We start from the raw sequence: 24,330 nt of genomic DNA, 5'->3' as shown, positions 1-24,330 counted from the left end.
TGATAGGAGCTTTTCAAGGCTGTGACAATACACGACAGAATTATTAAAATGACATGCAAGCAGCTAGAGCTCACATAGACATTTTCTTTCCTGCCATGCAAGCAGCTGAAACATAATTCGGGGAACCTAATGCATACATCCAAATGAGGCTACACAAGTAATGTTATATTTTGAAAGAGGGTGTAAATGGTTTTGCTGATATCAAACATGTAGAAACCAGAAGCGAATTCACTTGTGAGAGTCGTGCACGAGGAAACAACTAACTACAGATGTTTTCACTACTCACTTAAATTTGTGGGTAGGAACAAAGCAAGCATGTATTAGCTTTCAGCAAGAGAGAGCAAAGACACATTTAGACCGAAGAACAGTCCAGTGACGGCCATGATCTTAAAAAACCCAGTCAACGGAATTTCACTCTGATACATCAGGGAGAGAAAATGGCATCTGTCACATGTGGATCTGATTAAAGCAATCTTGAAATGGTATGCCAAGATCGAATTGAGAAGAGAGGGAAGGGGCTAGCAGGGCAAAACATCCCTATGGGTATTATTGTTTCTATGGACTACGAAGAGCACAATCTTTGAAACACAAAGATTAGACGAATATATAAAAATGCTAAACATGATAGTGGTAATTAACAAAATGATTATTATAAAGACCTCAATTTAGCTAAAAAATAAAGCTGAAGCGCACAAGGAGTGGAAATAACATAACCACTATCCAGCCAAAATAATCAACAGAAATCACAAAATAATTCGGGCAAAGTAAGAAAGAAAAATCATTTAAATACGAAATCAGAGAGTGAACTGGCTTGCAAAAATATATCTGCCCTTGCTTATCGTCAAATATTAATTTGCTCGCTTGCAATTAATGTTCCGTACTAAATTCACAATTTACAAGTGTGAGTACACTCCTCTTTGTGTGAATCTACAGATTGGGAAATCCTCTATATTCATATTTGAGCTAAAAAGGCATGCTGATCGTGAGGATCTGTCTCAATGGCACCTTTGTGCTTATTCAGGTGTGTAATTCCACAGGTTGTATTAAACTGTATCATGTCACAGTTGGTGCAGCTGAAAGTGCAAGATTCATAGAACTGATATCTTATAGAACAATGCCCTCTGAGCCTCTTTAACACAAGAGCTTAAAATGTGTGGTGCAACCACTGGAATAGGGAGTTTGCTGGAGCACGTTGTTACAGGTTTATTGAACAAGGTAATACATTCGTGTATGGGCAATCCAAACACAATGACTGTTGACATGACCTAACCTGGCTGCCAGCCTAGTTTACCAACAAGCATTATTGTTATTGTTATTGTCAGTTTATATAGCGCCAATTCACCGGCAGGTCTCAGGGCGCTTTTGACCGCAAAACATAACAGCCTAATCAGCAACAGGGACCGGATAGAGACTATACTGGGCTCAACGCTTCTCTAAATAAGATAGTCTTTAGGGCTTTCCTGAAGTGGGGCCGGTTTCCGTCTTTGCGAAGAGCCTCAGGCAGTTTATTCCAGATCCTAGGCAGCAGGACCGAAAAAGATTTCCCACCTTTTGTGGCCAGTTTAAACCGAGGACATACAAGCAACTGAGCTACGTAACAACTGATACAGAACTTCGATGGCTTTAAATAAGGGACTCCCTGCACCTGGAGGCCATAGGTCAGGAGAACATAGATCCCACTCAAGATGGAGAGATCACAGGTCAGCCTTCAGCTGAACAGGTTTGCAACCATCTCAGAAAATGCAGAAATGCAGGGGCACTGTCGTTTTCACCAGCAGCTGCCCAATTACGGTAGACGTATCATCACAAAGCCTCTCCTCCTGGGCAGATTTCCTTGTTTGGCTGAAAGGATCGAAGCCACTGCACCAGCACATATCACGAACACCATGCACATTAAGTAAGTCATAACTAAGGTTGAGCAGTAGGATGGGGTTTGCTGTGACCTTCAAAGCAGGTAGGATAGAGGGCAGAACTGTGTATACCGCCCTTAGCACCCACCCCCAGAAGTGAGTTTATTGCAAGGAGGGGCTAGAGGGAGGCAATTTGCACAATTCCCAGTTCCATGTGTCTCCTTTTTCACTCCACCTGAAAAAAAGGGGGCGGGGGGTCAGTGGCTTGAAAGTGCTATGATATGACACTGTCTACGCTCTATATCTTACCGTGTGAGATGCAGACAGCAACAGTCTGCGTGTGTTACCCCTCCAGATAGCAGAACATATTTGAAGCAAGCCACAACCGTGTTCAAGCCATTTATATCCATTTTGCAGGGACAGAAATACATTTTCCAGATTGCCTGCAAATAGAGATGAAGGTCATTATAAAAGGCTCCTGTCTACTGTGATTGTGTGACCACAGACATGAAAGCGTGCCCCTTCTAGAAGATCCCTGCCACACCGTCGTGGCAGTTGGGGTAAACAATATATTATACTGCAGCAGGTCCCCAGAGAAGACTGCACCGTATCAAGGTAAAGCTGTTATGTTCACTATGTAAGGCGATGGATGCTCTGCATATGTGTTTGAGAAATCAATGTTCATAGACTGGGAACACAGTAAAAAAAAGAGGACATCTGCAAGATATTTAAGGGTGCAAAGGCTAATACACGTTTAAAAAGATCATTTTCCTGACATTGACATGGATACACCTATGCAGATCTTGTCTTTCAGTAAGAATTATTAACCCAATCAGTCAAGAGGAGAGGATAGAGCTGTAGGCAGTAATACAATGAGTATCACAGATGAGAGTAGAAATGAAGAGGGACCTAACATTCTCCATGAGGCCACACACCCTGCTGATGGGCATAAATAAGTACAGAGTTGTTAAAGCATTGTGGAACATGTAAAATAAGCTCACAAGAGCAGAGTTGTAAGCATAGAAAATAGGTCGAAAATGTTTTGAAGGCAGTGCAGCTAAGATACAGGTAGCCCACAAAATAGATGCGGGGAGACCAAACAAGGCTAGAGAGGAGAGTATGACTACCCGAAGGCCGGTTACAACTTTTTCACATTTATGTAGAGACACCTAACCCATTCCATTCGTTTCAAATATTATAACTATAGTGCCAAGTCCCTCCCCCATATCATACAGGACCAGGATTAGCATAGATGAAAGACATCCCATACCCAGTTCCAATCCTTTTAAACATAGTGACTATAGCGCTTTTCACAGACAAAAAAGAGGGTTAAGGAAAAATAAGAAATGAATGGCCAGGAAAGTGATATCCGTAAACAACCCAGGAGTTTGGGGGGGGGTGTCAGAGAAAAAATACACCAACTCCAACGATGAGCATTTTCTTTTGTGTCCTTTTTGAGGGTAGTCAATGCTACTTTCACCTACTTATATATGATCAACCTTAGTGGGGAAAGAAAAGAACCAGCATTTAATGTTTTGTTGACTTACTTTATGGATCAATTCTTTTTCTTCAAGCCACAGTGAAGTTTGGTATAACACAGCTGGTCGCCTACACCCTCATAGGCTCGGCAGCGTTCATTAGCTAGACACATCAAATGAACACAGCTTCACACCTACCACAGCTTTAGGTGGCCAACAGTGGTGAGGCATTTTAACTGTCATAAAATGCAAAAACGCAAAAGAAACCCCCTCCCCCATTCCTTTATAAGGTATATCTAAGTGGTCAGTGCTAGGACTCAATCACATCAATGGGCAGAATTAGATTGAGTTGATGGCCTGGGAGGCTTAGTTAGCGATCTTAGTCGAAGAAGAGTCAAATGGAGGTAGCAACCAAAGTAGTTTCAGACATGACAGGCATGTCACCTCATTAAATTCAGAAGAAAGAATGCATATGAGGGGAGCCCATTCTGTAGGATAAGAGTCAGTCGTCTGGTCGATGGTTAATGACATTTCTTCCATACCCTGTAGAAACCAAAGTCTGTGTACCCAAGTGGTGTATTGAGGGATCTTGTCAGTTCCACAGAGGGTAAGAATCACCTGGTGTGCCACACCTAGTGCTAGTGCCATTTCTATCCCTCAATACGTCTTGAGTGGGAACATCAAGGGGTAGGGCAGGCCAAGGATTGTATATGCAGGAAGTTTCAACAGCACAGTCAATGTCGTTAAGGACTTGGTCCCAAAAGCGGGTGAGTTTTAGGCAATGCCATAAGTGGTGGAGCAATATCCCTGTCTCTCTACAGCTCCTCCAGCACTCCTTAGAACGCTTAGAGTTCCAAGTACCCAGTTGTACGAGCCAAGTACCAGTAAGATTTGATTTTCTATGCTGTTCAGTACTGGACATGTTATGAGAAGTATGCCGAGCTCTATGGGAGATGTCGCCCACTCGTAGTTGGAGAGTGCCTGGCCGATTTCCTCTTCCATCTCCTTTGTCCCTCAGAACAAGCGATAATACTCCCTTGACCAAGGAAAGCATACAACTCAATGATGAGGAGTCCATCATTCCTCTTAAGTAATAATAATTTTACAAAAGAAGTGAAGTGTCTCTCTATGTGTGATCTGACAGAAGGCTGCATAACCTAGTGATAAACCTGAAGGTATTAGAAGTTATCTGCCTCCTCCAAGTCATAGTCAGTTTTTAGTAGGTGAAAGGGAATTATCTCCTGGGGATCAAACATACAACTAACTCATTTACATCTGCCTTCTTGCCATTGTTGGAACCTGTCTTGTTCCAGCCCTTGGGTAAAATCTGGGTTAGCTACAGTTGGAGTTATTGGGGAGGGGAAGGACGTTAAGCTCTCTTTAGTAGCCACTGCATTCCACATGCGAAAGATTGAGCTGGTAACCAGTGAGGAATAAGGTCCCCTTGCCCTATGTTTCCAAGGAAGCCAGGGTTCCTTTCATATATGGGAGCCATCCAAAGTCTGGTCCATAATGCACCAGTGCTTCTCAGTACAGGTCTGGCTCCATTCCACTAAGAAACTGAGCTGGGAGGCCTGGTAGTAACGGAGAAGGGAAGGTACTTCAAGGCCTCCCTCACGGGTTGGACTGTACATTAGATGCTAATGAAGGCAAGGTTTCTTTCCTCACCATAAAAAAGTTATTAATGTTAGTTTGCATTGACCGGAGCATGTGTTTTGGTAGGATCAATGGTAGAACTTAAAAAAAGATCAAGAATGCATGGTAAAATTGTAATTTTAATGGCAGTAACCCACTAAGCCAGGAGAGGCCAATACATTCCCAAGTGCTAATATCAGGGCGGATTTCCTTGGTCAAATTTGAATAGTTAAAGGAGATGGTTTTACATATGGAATTCGCTATCTTGAACCCTCGGTAAGGGATGTGAGGGTGAGCAAGCACGACCTCTAACTTATGGTCAAGCACCTGCTCCCTCTCCCAACAGCTCCACCGTTGTTCCACTGATGCTTAGAGGTGGCTAGTGGGGGTTCGAGCCTTGCCTCTGCTGTTCCTGTTTGCCCTCTGCCTCATGGCGATCATTGTGCCCGCTTTTTTGTCTGACTTCATTTTGTGGGTAGCCTTGTATCTTGTTGCACTGTGCCCCTGTGCCCTTGTTTCATTTGTTTCATTGTCATTGTCCATTTACTGTGCCCTTGTTTTCATTGTTCATTGTCCATTACTGTGCCCTTGCCGTTTTCTCGTCACCTTTTCCCACCGCTGCTCCCCCTTAGCCCCTCCCCCTTGACGTCCCGCCTCTCAGCTGAGCTGCCCTCCCCTTTTCACTATATTATGACGGCTGCTGCATGGCTGCACTGCTGGTGTGCTGAAGGCCTGCCAAAGGCAAGCCTGTCTGCGCCTGTCTGCACCTGTCTGTGCCCGTCTGTGACCCGACCGCGACCAACGCCAAGGACAATGGATCTCTTTTTACCTGCTACATTGTATAGGGAAACTGCAGAAAATACAAGTTTATGCCCCTCTGAATAGGCGAAAACACATGCAATTAGCACGGTAAAGTCCACTGTGAGGTCCGAAATAACTAGAGGTGGTGCACAAATAGGCACACAAAAAAGTATTATAATCTGCCTTTCCCCTTACTTTCCAAACACCATATCGAAATAGCTGGGCCCAAAGGAATATGCCTTGATTGGTTCCTTTAGTTTTCTCTAACTTTTCATCCACATCGTGGCTGGGTCACATCCTGTCAAGCACAAAGATAAGAAACTGCAGAATGTATCAGGAGCCCCCCCCCCACACACTCCCCTTCTGCCCATGTCTACATAATATGTGCCCAGGCATGGTCTTCCATCTTTCATTCGATGACAATACTCTGATTACAGTAAACGATGACTGATCTGGGAACCAATATGATTCACCTGATAAATACACCATGGCTGCAACATCCAATGGGAATATGGCTGTCAGATGTACCAGTGACTTCCTGACAGACCGGTGCAGAGTAAGCACAGCATGTGCCAAGCATACAAAATAAGACACACAGAGTAGAAGGCTTCAACCTCTGATACATATTATAGGGGATTTTTGACCCACCGCAAAGTCACAACATAAAACAAACTTCAGTTACAAATGTATGCTGTTGCCATTCAGAGGCACATTCAACATGAAAGAAAAGAGATACGCTTTTAGATCAAATACTATCAGGAATGCATATTGATTTGGATAAGATAAGAGAGAGCATCTTACGTGTAAAGGGCTCCAATCAAAACTCTCTTGGTTGTGGACAGGCTGCTGGTGACACTTCCAATCCTTTGGAACAAACATCTTTGCAGCCCTGTCATACATGGCTTAAACAGTAAGGAACCCTGGCACCCCTCTTGACTCCAACCTCTTCCATAGTTCTCGCATCAATGTGGACGAGATGAGAAAATTAGCAGCTAAAGTTGCTTACAAAAATAACCCATCTTCTCTAGTTGGAACACCATGTGCTTAATGGGGTCCCCACCATCCCATATTTGGACTTCTGCAGTGCCATCCACATGGCCCTCAGTAAGAAGCAGATTGCAAAACTACAAGGAAAAAAACTAAAGATTGGGGTAGATGTGATTTGATCTGATGAAATTAAGTCTGATCAGTCAAACCTTGGAACAGCTCCATGGGCATCCATTGGAACAAAGTATTACAACTGCGATGCTATCAAAGAGGTGGGGCACAGAGGAGCAAGGTTGAAACTGCTTGGAGCTCGCCACAACAGCAAAGCTCAAACGAAATATTATGGAGTTGGGGCAAGTAAATCAATTGTCAGAGGGCATAGGATGGTGGCAAGAGTCTCCTGAACTCGGAAAATACTGATTCCTTGAAAGATGGCAAATCTATATACTTCTCACTGTGGAGTAGTTAGCAGAAACCCGACCATCAAGACAAGCAAAAACGGTCACTTGATGTAAAGCCCATAGGTGTGGAAATGCCCACCACCGCCAACATCTTTAAGAGGTTCCGAATCCCCCTCAGCTAGGCACCCTATCCCTGAGAGGCCAGATCTGTGATACACGTGTGGACTTTCCATGTTCAGAACAACAGGGAAAGCTGAGGAATGAATGGGAATCAAACTCTAGAGTGGCGATAGGGTGTGTCGTGAAATAGAGAAGGAAGTGAATACTGCAGAGGGATGGGAAAACCAGTGGTGAAACTGCAAGGGAACCAACAAAAGAATAACAAACATTTAAGAGGAATGAAGCTAGATAAGCACGTCAGTGATGTCTGTTGCGGACACAGCTCTGTTTACTTCAAGGCAATGATCCCCAAATCACATAAATGGACATCATGAGTGTGAGGAATAAAAAAAACAGGCTCCTGGAAGCTTCAGTGAGCAAATGGCAAATTTTCCCAATGAATAATACAGAGGTTAAATGTTTGCCAGATTTATTAAGGTTTCTTAATAAAATAAACACCATCGCCCGAGGAAATGATACGAATTCTGGGCAGGCACTTTTCTGAGTAAAGAGACACTTGTCACTTTGTATAAGTGTATAAGTAGGATTTAAGAAAAAAATCAACCTTTGTCAAGACTGATACACAATCTAGGGGGCTCGTGAATAGGTAAAACATGAAATAACAGGGGAAATTGTTTATCTATTGTATATTCATATTGTAACTGCCGAGCTTGTCTTCCCTGAGTTCCAAAGTTCTAAATCGAAATTTCTACGACAATTAAAATTCTCACAAGCAGTATCAAACAAGGCCACTCAGCAATATAAAGACATATCTGATCTGACTGCAACACCCTCTGCTAAGGAACATATGGACAATAAATCGCCGTTTGGTTTTGAAGATACAGCTCTAAACAAAGCATCTACGGATACTCAATATCTGAGAGCAGATGTTCCATTCCTGAATGGGTGATTAAAAGCTATGGAGAAAAGACTAGGGGCCAGATGTAGGTGTGAAAATACCGGTCGGAATCGGCCGAAAATACCGATTTTCGGCCGTTTCCGTCCGGTATTTTGACATTGGTATGTAGGGGCACTGAAAACATACAGATTCGGTAATTTTACCGAATCGGTAATTTTACCAAATCGGTAAAATTACAGATTCTGTAAAATTACAGAATCGGTAAATTTTACCGATTCGGTAAATTTACCGATCGGTACAATTACCAAATCTGTATTTTCCTATGTAGGTAGCACTTCTAACAGTGCTACAGGGTCTTTAGAATTCGTTATTTACCATGTAATACAATTGCATGGTAAATAACGAATTCTTGTGTACATGCACATCTGTGCATAAACACCTGTGCCATGTGGCACACAGACATGCCCTAAGGGCATGTCTGTGTGCCACATGGCGCACAAGCCAGTTAAAGGGTGCAACAGGGTGTCAAAGTGACACCCTGTCCCCCTTTGCAATTCGGTATTTTTACCGATTCGGTAAATACCGAATTGGTATTTGCTATTGAATCCTATGGGCTTCAAGGCCCATAGGATTCAATAGCAAATACCGATTCGGTATTTACCGAATCGGTAAATACCGAATCTTACCGATTCGGTAAAAAATACCGAATTATTACCCACATCAGATTTACCGATTCTAAAATACCGAATCGGTAAAATTCGGTATTTTAGAATCGGTAAATCTAAATTACCTACATCTAGCCCTAATTGAGGTTGGGGAAAGAATGTACAACACACTGGAATGGGACCCTGAATTAAGGAGATTACATAAAAAAGTCCACTGTCATGAAAAACGGAAGCAGAAGAGAAAGTATAAGGGTCTCTCTGAAAAGGTGATAAGATCTCGTTCCTCACAAACATTCTTCCCCCAAACCCATGAAAATGACATTTGAACCCCCCCACCTTAGATCTACAAATGGCCACAGAATAAAAAGTACACAAGGACTATAAAACATCCAGTCCACAAAAAGTAGTCACATGATTTCTAACACATCAACAAGCATACCAGGTTATTAAGGCAGTGAGGACGAATGGCCCACATAAATATAATATACAACAGATATACGTCTCGGCGACCTTTATACATGACAGGAACATCAAAATGAAAACATTCCTAGCTCTAAGATGGCATCTCCCTAGATGTGAAATGTGCTATGGCTTGCAAGAGCAAGCAGTATCACCGAGGATGGACAATCCAAATTACAAAACGAACCTGAGAACCTAGACATGTGTCTGGACTCTCTGGAAAGTACCAGAATGTACATATTGGAGCCAGACCTACTTCAAGGGGCATAGGAGGCAGGACCAGCAGTGAAGGATTCTGCAACCCTAGATGGAAAAACCAGACTGGAAGAAGTTACAAAGAAATGGGTGTCAGAAGAGAGACCCAGGAACAGAAGAAACTCCACACCGAGGGACAGATCCACATAATCTATTAGGGATTAAGATTCTTAAAAATTAAATTTATACACAACAATGCTGACTAGCTACTTTTGGTTTAAAAAGGGAAGTTTATTTGATATAAACATGAGATGAAATATAGTAAAGAAAAGATTACATATATGTATAATTCATCACTATAAAAAAAGGAAGGACAAAGAGAGAGGGATGAGGAAGAAAAAAGGGTGGGAGAAGGATGGAAGGAATATCCATTTTATGTGTAATATGAGAAGAAAAAAGCAACACTTATACATATAAAATTCCTGCAAACATTGATATACTCTATGACCATAAGATATTTTGTAAACAAAACAACAATAAATATATACTCAAGGGGGTTTGGGAACCTCTTCAATGTAAGGATTATGCAATGGTAGTTTTTTAGCAGACTTATTTAAGAATTCAGTAACAGGCATCCACAGAGTTTCTCTTTCAACGGCAAGTGAGACTGGATATACATATGCTCATTCAAGTCTAAAATTATAACAAACACTATACCACCATGCTTGAAGAGATACTGTTGAGGTGTTTTTCCATGATTTATTGATCTGCTGAAATGCAACAGCTATAAGCAGATCAATAATATGAAAAGAAGGAGACAAAATTTCAGAGACACTACCTAGCAAAATGTGTGAAAAAGGAATTTGGGAATGACAAATATTGTTAATCAGACGACATACTTGAAACCAAAAACTGTGAATTTTTGGACAATCAAAAAGCATATCTTTAAGATCCACTGAAGCAGCAGAACACGACCAACAGGAAGAAGGTATGATATGGTCAATCTTATGTAGTTTAGCTGCAGTAATGAGTAGTCTATTATAAATAAAAAATAAAGTTTGAGTAGTATTAGCTGCTCTAGAAGACTTCCTCACCTTTATCCAGATTTTATTCCACAGTGGAATAGGGAAAAAAATGTACCCAAATCAGATTCCCAGCTACATTCAACCTCAGATTTATCACGAGGTACTGGGACATCCAATAATTTTTTATATATTTGGGAAGCCGAAGGAGAAGAACTTAGAAACGATGTAGTAATAGGGGAGAAAGTAGTAGGAGTAGGAGAAGTGGAGAGAGAATTATAATAGGAATGAGAAACAGCCACTTTTAATGGGGGTGGAACATTCAGACTTCTAAGGTAGTTTCGGAACATGTGGAGGGGTAAGTTCTGAAAATTGCTGTATGATGATTGCAAATATGGCTGTGTTTTTTAAATCAATATTATATCAACAGCAAATACACAAGTAGATTAAACATACGTTTAACCCTTCTTTAACGACCAGTAGAGTGGGATTTAACAAGATGGATGCTATATTACATACCTCTAGATAAATTGATGTTAATATGACCTTATTTAGTACCCCAGGCACAATTCTTCAGTCATTCAGTTTAATTTTCTACATGACGAGATAGGAGTTCGAAAAATCGGCAACAATGCACATTAATGTCAACGTCATCAGGTCAACCCTGACTCCTGCTCGAAAAGGCATGGCTTCTCTCATGGTCATGGTTTGGAGTGAGTTACATCCGTGGGTCCCCCTCCCCAAGTCATAGTTATTGAGGAGCCCACCCACAAGTCCAAAGTTTACCAAAAAGGGTGGAGTCCGCAAGGTCCCCCTCCCTGAGCCTTTGTAGGCCCTCGTGACCTCATCACTCAGGGCCTTTTTTTATATAAAAGGGGAGGGGGCACCATGCCCCCCTTCACAAGCCATATTGGGCTTTGGTGACCCTATCCCCACAGGGCTGTCTTTTTTATTAAAAGGCAAGAGGGCCCCATAGCCCAGGACCACTACAAAATTTTAAGAGGGGGGATACAAGGCCCTCCACACCTGAGCTGTTATTGGTCCCAGGACCCATCCCCCTGGGGTCTTTAATTACTTAAAGGTGGGTGCCCTGGCGCCCACCCAGGGCAGAAACCATACACTCATTGGAGGCCACGGGAGAGTCCCACGGCATCCTCAGGCCTACCTGGCTCCCCGCCTGCTGTGGGAGCTGTCATTGTTCCCGCGGGCAGTGAGCAGCTACTAATGCTGCTGCCTCCAGGCGGGAGCAATATTTTGATTTGTTTACAAACAGATCAAAAGTCTTCTCCCAGCCAAGCAGGAGTCAGCAGTGTGTATTTATATATATACTTTGAAAAACAACATAGGTTACAGGGACATTATAGTTAAGCTCAGATTGTACACATGCAAAACCATAGAAATTCAGCAATTATAGTTACCTGAGCTAATTATAACTTATACCCCCTCAATGCACTGCTTATGACCTCACATATTACATCACTCATGACATGGTCACTGACATCAATGATGATATCTCAAATGACATCACTCATGACATCATCCAGTGAGTGTGTTTCATAAGTTTGTGAAATTTAAAGATATAAACTAAGCTACTGCATAAGTTAAATTACTATTCTTTCTGTACTACTAATGAGAAATGCTTTTTCTAGCATATGTCATCTGATCCATAATATCATTTTTAAAGCGGGTGTACTGTTTATCAGCGAACTAGCCTTTACACTGAGAGACATCCCCTGCTGATATATGTGTATGGTAGTGCTTTGCGACAGTCTAAGCTGTTCATTGAGACTTCACTCCACAGTGATCATTAGTGTTTAGAGTACTGGTTCAGAAAAGACAGGACTCTCCGCTGCGAACTGTCTCTTACATGAAAAGTGAGTGTAGTAGTTGATAAGATCACAGTGAGCTCTGTGCCTTATGTCTCACCTGTCTTCCTCTTATTTTAACATTTTTTAACTGCTATTTTATGAAGTATATTGAAGTTTACTTTGCTGGATGATGTCATTTGAGACGTAATCAGTGTTGTCATCAGTGAAGTCACTGACAATGTCGTAAGTAATATGTGAGGTCATAAGCACTGCATTGCAGGAGTCTAAGGGGTCCATTAGGATGGCGGGCATTGCCCGCCCGCCACCCTATCGGTAAACGGGACCGCCCGCCTTAAGGGCGGGGGTACCGATGCCAGCATTAGGATGTGCCCGCCACAGTGGCGGGCACATCCTGCATTTCTAGCATTGTGGCGGGCAGTGCTCTCAGCACCGCCCGCCACAATGCTAGAAATGCATTTCTGCATTTGCATTAACAAAGCGGCAGGCACCGCGCGGTGCCTGCCGCTTTGTTAATTCAAATGAAGGGGGGTACCACAGGTACCCCCCATGTGCAATACCCCCCCTCCTTCACTCTGGGGGCCCGGAAAGGCATCACCCTCAGTCCATCATAATATGGCTGGCGGTGTCTGCTTGACACCGCCACCATATTAATCATTTTCCGCCCCGGCCGCAATGCGAACGGGGCGGAAAAGTGGCGGGCGGTGTTTTGCTCCGCCGTGGTCCCCCCGCCATTCTAAAAAGGCAGGGGGGGAATACAGGGATGGATGGCGGGCGGATTGCCCCCACCAGACTGGCGGTGGCTACATTGGATGCAGTAGTTCTCTACCCATCCACATTGCAAACCACACCCTAATCTGTTTTTTGGGTTTCACATCTCTCTGGAGACAGTCTAAAAACCACAACTCGATCTTCTTTTGCTTTCCTTGAAAAAAAGAGCATTTTATGCTTAAGATGTCTTCTGCTGAAGATAGTTGAGAAGAGACCGAACAGGAGGACGAAGAAGGCTTACCATCTCCAAAGAATTCCTCTGACATTTGAAAATATTTCTCCATCCCTTTAAGAGAAAGGAAAGTTCTTCCAAAATGTGTCCAATGCAATGTATGCAGCAAAAACCTGTCTAGAGGTACGGTTAAGTATTCACATGGCACATCCTTTATTTGGAAACATCTGAAAAACATACATATAAGGATGTATCTATGTATTATAAGAGAGAGGGAAGGTGGTGCATCATCAGGAGCAGCTGGACCATCTGTGGGACCCTTACCACCTGACAAGATAGTTACCATCCCTGCTGTTTCACCATAACTGCAAGACATGGTCACTTATTATGGCAAATGCCATATGCCAGTTGCATGTCATTTGTTGCCCAGTTAATGGATACTGTCAATAAGCATATTTGTTATATTTTTTTCACCTCACCATTCCATCTTCCAGTCCTCTTTAAACATAAGTAGATATCTGAAAAGCAAATATAGAATACATTTAGCTTGCCATTACATAATATTTGATTACATACTATAAGCTAGTGAGCAGCTACATAAGTGGTTATGTCAGTGTGTAAGTATTTGAGTATGGGTGTATAAATGGGAATATGAGTGGCTGTATAGGTGGGTGACTCAGTGTGTGAGTGGCGGAGTGGATATGTGAGCGAGTGTGTCAGTGTCAATGCGGATGTGTCACTGGATGTGCATGTAGCTGTGTGGGTGTGGCACAGTATGTGCTAGTGACTGTATTAGAATCTAAATGAGTATGTTAGTGGCTTTATAGGTTGGTAACAGACTGTTTTAATGGGTGTTTGGGTGAGTAACTGTGTGTGTTCAAGTGGCTTGGTTAGAGGTGGATACATAAGAACTGTGTAGGTATGTGAATGGATATGTAAGTACCTCTGTCGCTGTCTGCCTGGGTGTGTGAGTGGCTGTATCATTTTATAAATAGCTATGTGAGTGACTGTATGGGTGGGTAGCTGTAGGGTGTAACTGGGTGTATGGGTGTGTAAGTGTATGTGTAGTAGACTGAGTGCTTGGATGGTTATATTGGTGTGTGAGTGGATGTGACAATGCTTGTACGGATATTTGAATGACTATGTGAGTTGATGAATTAGTGAGTGAATTGGTGTGTGAATGGTTATATAGGTGTGTGACTGACTGTGTCAGTTACTGTCTGGCTATATGAGTTGTGGGTACGTAAGAGCTTTTTTGGGAGTGTAACTGAATGTGTAAGTGTCTGCCTGACTGTGTGAGTGGGAACAAATTACATACTATTACATCACATACTATAAGCAACCACCCACTTAAAATTTCAACCACGTTCATTCATACTGGCTTAATAAAATAACTATATTTTCAGTAGAGCAATTCCCATTCCCCCTTTTCAACGTACTATATTTTTAGTTAATTTTCTCAAACCTCCCTCCTATTAAGGGGCCCTTTAGAATGGTGGGTGGATTGTTCCTGCCGGGCCAACGGTAGCTATCACTGGCCCGGCGGGGGTGATCCACCCGCCATTCACACCTCATTAGGATGGCTGGGGAGTCTGCGGGGGACGGAAAGACCGTCCGCCGCTTTTCCGCCGGTCGACTTGTTGACCGGGCAGAAAACATGGTTAATATGGTGGTGGTGTCTGCGAGACACCGGCATCCATATTAGGATTACAGCGGAGATCAGCCTTTCCATGGCGGCGTTACCGCCATGGAAAGGCATGCTGTCTTTGCTTTTGGGGGGCTGTAGCGGGCCCCCTGGATGTTGGGGGGTACACATGAGGAGTACCTATGGTACCCGCCTGCATTGGCATGGACAAGGTGGCAGGCACCGCGCGGTGCGTGTCTCCTTGTGCATTCCCAGCATTGTGGCGGGCGGTGCTGTAAGCACCACCCGCCACAATGCTGGGAATAGGGGATGCCATGGTGGAGGTGGCATCCTATTTGCAGGTGCGGGACTACCGCACCCTTGGCGGACGGTCCCGCATTTCATTACGGTGGCGAACGGAATTTTTCACCCTCCATCATAATGGACCCTTTAGTGATTAGAACCTACACATTTTCTTTCAGCTTATATACACTCATAGATTATTTTTAAATATACTTTTTTATAGTACAACCTAATTAGCATACCTGTAAAATATGTTTGTTGTTGCATAACTCTTATTTTAATATCTGTTAACATCTGTATTTGACTGTAAATCTCAGGTCAGAAATATGGCAATCCGCCTCCACTCTCAGTACAAAAGTACCCAAAATGGCTACCCTTCAAACTGTGCTTCCACACATAGGCCTGCACTTTGCAAATCACCACCTTCCTTTCATCTTTTATTTCTGTTATACCACTTCTGAATGGTCACTATTTGTTAACCCTGTCCATATTTTCTGTAAAGAAGCCCAATTCAGTAGGATTTTTGAGAATCCGCACATACACTGCGGCGCTCAGCACAGCCCCGTGTATTCTGCAGTGGATCCCCAGATCCACACGGTAGCCTTTAAAACATTCAACAATCTGTGGGTAATGCTTTTCATCTACATTTTATCTTGTAAAATATTGTCAATTACAAGACATACACTCCCGAATGAACAATTTTTGTACACTAATCTACTTTTCAGTTTCACACTGACACTTTATAGTTTCACACTTCACTCTTTTGTTCCCTTAACCCACACTCTTTTAGCTTTGTTTCCATAGTAACTATAGTTCTAGTAGTGTCTGACTACTAATAGGTTATAAGTTCAGTACACTTTCTCTAAATAGCCTAGTAGCTTCACATTAAATGTAGCAGGTGTGGTTGACTGTTTGTAATTCCAAGCAAATCCCAAAGAACATAATCTTTTTTTATTTTTCCAAAGCCAATAACAGACTTAGTTACTTTTTTTTCTTAAAGTCACAACCTAATTGTAGCACAACTTCACATTCCAAACAAATACGTTCTTTTATATTTTAGTTGCTGTCCTCCATTGTTACTGCCTTTCACCTACAATATTACCATATTCTGCTGCAACCTTTTCATGTGTGCTACTCCTGCTTGTCTCTAAAATGGTCAGAGTCTGGATTGTGGGCCACAAATTTGTATTTTGGGCAAGAGAGAGTCCTAGAAAGAGTGGCATTGACAGGGACCTAGGTTTACCTATTGTAAAAATTACGTGGTTTGGCCAGAGAGAGTTAGATTCCCAACATCCAGACCTCATGATTATGCATTGTGGTGGCAATGACCTAGGCACAATTACTGGTGTAGGACGGGAAATCATAATTAAGGATACCTTTGGTGAATTAATGTCACTTTTTCTCATATTACCTTGGTGTTCTCCAACATTTGCCCATGACAAAAGTGGCAGTGGTCAACACAATTTTGTCCAGAGATACAGAAAACCAGGAAATATCTCAATAAAGCTATTTCTGAATTTGTCCGAGATCAGAAGATAGGCTCTATATACCATAGCAACTTACGCTTCGACATGAACGGAATATATCAAAAAGACAGAGTCCATTTCACAACACAGGGTGTTCCTCACCAACTTAAAAGAGTGCTTCCTTTTCTATGTGTAATTTCTATCTACACACCATAAACACAAAGGTTCTTTTCTGAGCCAAACCTTTTTTCAAAACACTGGTTCCCTTTGTTTTCAAATCCTTTTTTCGAATTTCTCACTGAGATACGCGGATCCACTGTGGATTCTCAGCCAAATAAGGGGTCTGCCGGCTATGTTGCAGGTGAATCAGCAACCAAAAGCACACATTAAATACAAAATAATAACACATTTAATACAAACATATCCTATCACAATTTATATACCTGTATCACTGCACACATGTGCGAATAGCTTTGTAAGTAACTGTGTGGGTGTCTGAGGGGATACATGGGTGTGTGATTGGGTGTGTTAGTAGCTGTGTGAGTGTGTGACTCAATGTGAGAGTGACTGTGCGGGTATGGGAATAACTATCTATTGCCTTTATGGGTGTTTGAGTGTTTTCTGGATCTGTAAGTGGGTGTGTAAGTGGCTGTATGAGTGTGTGATTAGGCGTGTGAGTGGTTGTGTACATGTGTAAATGGTTCTGTGAGCCTGTTAATGGGTGTGTGTATGAGTGGGCATGTGACTGGCTGTGTGTGTAAGTGACTGTTTGGGTCTGTACAGAGCTGTGTGAGAGGGTGTGTGAGGGACTGTAATGTAATGTAGGGGACACTTATATAGCGCATCTATCACTCCATGGAGTATCTTGTATCACTGTATGGGTGTGTGAGTGGGTGTATGGATGTGTGACTGAGTGGGTATGTGAGTGGTTATATGGGGTATGGGAGAGTGTGTGAGTGGGTCTGGGAGTGGATATATTGTCCTTTAATTGTGGTCAGAATTTGTAGATCCATCAATGATTTACAATTCCAGAAGCTTCTGGAGATGAAATTCCACAGATCCTTGTGCACCCAAAAAAAATGTCTTGCCAATGAGGGGCCCCTCATAGACCCCTCCATCAGTCCCATGGCATCATGGTGCCCCTACCCTGACACCTTCTACCCTTTTTACATTCTTTTTATTTTAGATTTAGTTTCCCTCCCTGGAACCATGTCCGAATTCACGAAATGGCTACTGCAACTTTTCTCTCAGGTTGCGGCCAGCCAATCACGGCGTTGCTGTTGGCACAGAACCTGGCTCTTTGGATACCCATAACCCTTTTTCTTTACTAACTCAAGAACCACTGACCAGATTTACACCAAATTACAAAAAGTACTCTTTCTGTACCAAGATCTAGCTTCCTGCAACATTTGCTGCAATTCCGTTCAGTGGTTCTGGCTGTGATCATGTCTGAAATCCCTGTGGAAAATTGCATTGCAATAACAAGTTTTGAGACCCCCCCCCACTTGTTCTCGGCCCTCGCTTGATCAATCACCCCAAAACGTTCCCCACTGCAGCTGGAATGTATGGCAAACTAGTTTTGAAAGTTCTGTGAAGATTAATTAAACAGCACTAAAGTTATTATCAAAAGAAAAATGCTTTTCCTATATTACTAGGTCCTAACTATTACTACATAACACCCAATTCACAAACGTAAACTTAGACGTTGGTGGCAGATAAAGCATGAATGAGAGGGGAAAAGAAAGATTCAGTGACTAGAAAGCAGAAGGAAATCATTGACAGAAAAGCACCATTTAGAAATAAAGGGCCAACAACTCACCTCTTCCTACACTGAATTACCAACACAAGAGATCCTTAGTTCCTGGAATAAAGCTAAATATGACTTGCATTGTGATGAATATGGTGATGTTATTCTAGATCCAGGGTGTAGACAAATGCCTCCCCTTTCATGGTCACCCCCATTCTTTTGGACTAATGCTGCTTTTTTTTTTTACTCCTCCTACTGGCATTCTGATAACCAATACTAGTGCATATGTCACGACTCCTTAAATGTGTTGAAATTGTCAATTCTCCTAATTAGCCTATTCACCTTAACTATAAGGCCCCCATTAGGATGGCGGGTGGACTTTGCCCACCCGCCATCCAACCGGTACTAGGGACCGCCCGCCATACGGGCCGGGGTCCCGTGCATGGCATTAGGATGCACCCGCTTTGGAAAATAAGGGGACCCCCACTCAAGATATATTCACTACCAGTAGGGACTGACAACAATTATTTTGAAAAAGAGCAGTAGTGAATTACAATCAACCAAATGCCAAAACCTAGGGGATTCAACTAAATGTACATTCACTGTGACATATGAACATGATTAAAAAAGACCAACCATGATTTATATATTAAGGTACTGTTTTTAATTTATTTATCTTTTTTTCTTCATTTTTTATAAAGTTTCCAGGTTAAAATTGCATCTAAGCATTTCAATGAATAAATCAATAAAGAACATACAATATTACAGCACAAAATTATATAACAAAAAAGGGGGGGGGAAACCCAAATGACTTAGTTGTAGTTGTGGGCTGATGAAGTTAGCAAAGCGGTGGATGAAAGCACTACGCGCGTTTCGGCTATTGCCTTCTTCAGGAGTCCGTCATTTGCAACAGGACCAAATAAACAATCACTAAAAAACACAAATAAATCAATGTCACATTTCATACTACTATATTATCTTACAAAGTATACATAGTTACCCTACAACCCTAGGCCTAGGTCATGTTAATAAAACATAGTGGCAAACGTGAATATGCATAGATAAAATTCTAAGAGCTGGATTTATATTTTTTCCCAAATTTGTAAATTTCTATAAACATTTATCTTATCATTTTCAGTACATATTCGAATTCATTTATGTACTGAAAATGATAGGATAAATGTTTATCGAAATGTACAAATTAGGAGACAGCATCTAAAATCTAGACAGATCATTACATCAGAGCTGTACGTCTAACACAGTAGTAGTATTATATTAACAGTGCTCTGTACATATTCAAATTCATTTATGTACTGAAAATGATAAGATAAATGTTTATCGAAATGTACAAATTAGGGTAAAAATATAAATTCAGCTCTTAGAATTTTATCTATGCATATTCACGTTTGCCACTATGTTTTATTAACATGACCTAGGCCTAGGGTTGTAGGGTAACTATGTATACTTTGTAAGATAATATAGTAGTATGAAATGTGACATTGATTTCTTTGTGTTTTTTAGTGATTGTTTATTTGGTCCTGTTGCAAATGACGGACTCCTGAAGAAGGCAATAGCCGAAACGCGCGTAGTGCTTTCATCCACCGCTTTGCTAACTTCATCAGCCCACAACTACAACTAAGTCATTTGGGTTTCCCCCCCCATTTTTTGCTATATAATTTTGTGCTGTAATATTGTATGTTCTTTATTGATTTATTCATTGAAATGCTTAGATGCAATTTTAACCTGGAAACTTTATAAAAAATGAAGAAAAAAGATAAATAAATTAAAAACAGTACTTTAATATATAAATCATGGTTGGTCTTTTTTAATCATGTTCATATGTCACAGTGAATGTACATTTAGTTGAATCCCCTAGGTTTTGGCATTTGGTTCATTGTAATTCACTACTGCTCTTTTTCAAAATAATTAGGATGCGCCTGCCACAGTGGCGGGCGCATCTAGCATTCCTACCATTGTGGCGGGCGGTGCATTCAGCACCGCCCTCCACAATGGTAGGAAGGCATACAGTGCACTTCCAAGCACAAAATGGCAGGCACCGTGCGGTGCCTACCATGCTGTGCATGGAAGTGCTGGGGGTACCATAGGTACCCCCATGTGCACCCCGCACCCCCGGAGTTTGCCTTTCCGTGGCGGCATTGCTGCCAGGGAAAGGCATTGAAAATTGTGCGTCCTAAAATGGCTGGCGGTGTCTGATAGACACCACCACCATATAAACCCTTTTCCGTCCGCCGCGGACCCCCAGCCATGTTAATATGGTGGGGGGTCTTTGCAGCAAGGATGGCGGGTGGATTGCACCCGCCAGGCCGGCGGTGGCTACCGCCAGCCTTGCGGGAGCAATCTGCCCACTATCCTAATGGGGCCCTAAGTCTTTAATATATGGTACGAAGTGTACCCAGGGCCTGTAACTTAAATGTCAGTAGGATACTGAAGCACATATACTGCCACTACTAAGGTGGTATTGCAAACCATGGCTTCAGGACTGCAACCAGTAACTTGACTGCACAGGTTTAAACTGCAAATTCAACCAAACTTGTCAAAATAACCCCATTTAATGAGCCTAAACCCTGTTTCTATATATTACAAAGACATCTTTAAGTAAGCATTATTGCCCAAGGTAGGGTGCATGATATTTAAAAGTAGGACATGTAAAAAGTTAATGTAAAACTTAGAGTTACAATGCCCCAAAATATATTTTTACAGTAGCAGGGTTAGTTGTTGCATAGGAAAGCATTGGGTATTAATATTAAAATATTATTTATTTATTTAATTAAATAATGCTATCTCTGCCTAGGAACCATCTGAAAAGTTAATTTGTGTATTTAAAAAAACATTATTAAAAATCCAATTCATTGTTAAAGTTGGATCAGTACTAAATATTGTATAATAGGTACTTTATAAAGTCACTTTATGCCTGCTTAAAGCCTCTAGTAGCACAATTCCTTGAGCTTCCAACTGTCAGCCAAGAGCTGAATAGCACCTTAATGAGGTGTGAACTTGCTCCTAGAGTTTAGACAAAGGCTTTGGGTGTTGGGGAACTTAATTATCTTCATTGAAGCCTACCCTTTCACAGGCAGATGTAGCTCACACATGGGCCTGCCACTTCTTTTGTCCTGTTATCCAACCAGGCACCGGTCCCAGTGGAAGAGAAGTTGTCCGACTAACCAGGCCTGGGCGGTGAACTTCATTCTGTTCTCAGAGTTTGCGGCGTTTTCTGCACTCCGCGGATCTCGCGGAGTGCAGAAAATTCTACTTCACGATGTGCAGCAGAGTTTTTTCCATGCTCACGATCATGAATGGTAAGTTTGTGATCGCGAACAATAAGTTTGCGATCGTGAGCTGCCAGTCGGGTGGAATTTCTACCCTAACGGCAGGAATACCAGCACAGACAGTAGTTCGCACTGCACTCCGCCACTCGCCAAACTTTGCAGACTCTCTTTGTAACTTTGTGAAGTTCAGCGTATCAAACTCCGCTAACTACGCCCAGGCCTACGAATAACCAGTTTTGAAAAACACAGAGACGAGTTACGCATTTCCTTGGACAAGCCTCTAAGGTGGGTGCAGGTGATCTGAAAAAGGAAAGAAAGATTCTGCCTTCTTAGCTTTAGGTAGAGAGGGGCACTGTTGTGGTGAGACCCTCTAAGACTCACTTTGTTTCTCATTTAGTTTGATATTGTACACATTTTATCAGACTTCATTATAGCTACAATATATTTTGTACAATAATATTCTGAGACCCGTGCATGCTGCTTGGCTTTAGAAAGTCTTCCCTGCGACATAACAGTGCACTTGGTTCACGGTTAGGGAACAGAACAAGGTGTCCTAGTATTTGCCTTGTCCGCTCGGAGACAGCATCAAAAATCTAGACAGATCATTACATCAGAGCTGTACGTCTAACACAGTAGTAGTATTATATAAACAGTGCTCTGTCTCTTTATGAGTTAGATGGGGCACTCCAGCCACAATGGTCCTGGAACTAAAGCCATGTTAGACATGCAGTTCTGCTAATGCTGACCTTCCATCCTGGTCCTGCAGAGAAGGATTGCTAATGCCACACAAAACAAAGCCATCCAGGTATGGGGTCTCAGGGTAACCTCAGAAATCAGGCAGAGTGTATACCGTACTCACTATGCTCTCGGAGTAGGGGTAGTGCTAGGAAGGGATATTTAGAAATTAGACTGCCATGGTTGGACTGTTCATTCTTTTCACCATGCTCATAATGCTGGTTACATTGCTGTATCTAACTAGTAATCACAGCACATTCTCTCAATGTAAGGTTGTGATAGTTTCAATATATGTATTGAAAAACTTCTTCATATATTTCTCATGTTTACTGAGGGCATGTATGAGTAAACAACAAAAGGAGTAAGATCAGTTTCCAAAATTCTCTTGGGGACGAGAGTGTCATGTAATGTTCGAGGTTACCAAAATCATCTGCTACCCCAGATGGATGAGGTACTGTGAGCCAGCTAGGAGTTGAGACAGCAGTCTCTGATGGGGTAGATTGTTTCAGTCCCTGCAATCTGACATCCTTTTGTTTTAATACGTAGTCCTACATTTTCTAGTGGGAACCGTATACCATGGCACCAACAGCGTTCCTATGTCATGTACTTATTTAATGGTCTCTTGAGTCATTCTTGTGTATGCCCAAGGTACCCCTAGACACCTTTTAACTGATACATCCGTGGTGTTAGGGACAACTCCTCCTCAGAATAATAGGGAGCACATATTATATATGTGGATTGTTCAACCTTGGACCTTCAAAAGGATACCCCACGGTAGTCATTCCCCTGAATTCTATTCGTTATAATGGTGAACCAAATTAATATCCCTACTAATTGTAGACCTGCTGTTACAGCAGATTTAACATAACATGGGCTACAAAATGGGGAGGAAGATGTTACCTTAGTGGTTGAGGCCCACAATGTTTATAGAAGTATTCTACCCATGAGTCACTTTGCCGAGAAAAAGAGGCAAACACACAAACATTTCACTACTGTGATGAAGCTGCCTTACCAGGCCTTATAACGATTTAGAAAAACGATTGAGAAAAACTGGCTCCAAGGTGCCCTACTACATACATTAAACAACATACGACTGGGTCCCCTCAGTAATGATGAGGCTACATAGCAAGTAATAGCCAGCTACATGCCATACCCAAATTTAGCACTGCTTAATGTGGGAGATTTAATTGCTCTTTATACTGGACTAGTTATGCTATATAGATGTTTAACGCAGTTAGTTATGCGTATAATAACAACTGCCCCAACAAGTGCTGGTCATGCTGTCTAGCCACAGTTAGCTGTGCCTGTGATTAGTCTTGTAACTCTTAATGCTATAATAGGTAAGATTCACACCAAATGGGAGGAAATGCTGTTCTGAAATGCACAAAAACCAAATCAGCCTGAAGCAGTGTTTCCCCATATGGGACCCCCCAATAAACATAGAATTCTCCCAATGTGCTTGCCACTTGGAATGGTTCCTACGATAGACAACTTTGTCATAAGGGGTGTAGTCTTTAATGCAATATATACCATAAATTATGGTACACCTTACTAGCTGTTTTGCTGGAACTGAAACAGATTCAAAATGAATACCGGGAGGACCCTGCTCTGGATGTGGGGATCAAATGAATTGACATTTATACTACAGTATCTTCAATTATTTTAAGTAATATTAAAGGGGAGGCAGCAACATTGGCTATATGCCAGCGCCTCGCGTGGGTCACAGCTGAAGACCAGGAGTGCAAATTACCAAACCATATTATGGACGGGGCGTGGCTAAGCATTAACATAGATGGAAGTGAGTTCGAGTAGCTCCACTTGCACTATATGCCCGCCATCAATTAATCTGACAAATAACTCCGTAACCACCGATAAAGATCGAGGCCCA

Source organism: Lissotriton helveticus, chromosome 4_1, assembly GCF_964261635.1.
Source record: "Lissotriton helveticus chromosome 4_1, aLisHel1.1, whole genome shotgun sequence".
In the NCBI taxonomy this organism is placed as follows: Eukaryota; Metazoa; Chordata; class Amphibia; order Caudata; family Salamandridae; genus Lissotriton; species Lissotriton helveticus.
Note: the sequence above shows the minus strand (reverse complement) of the source record.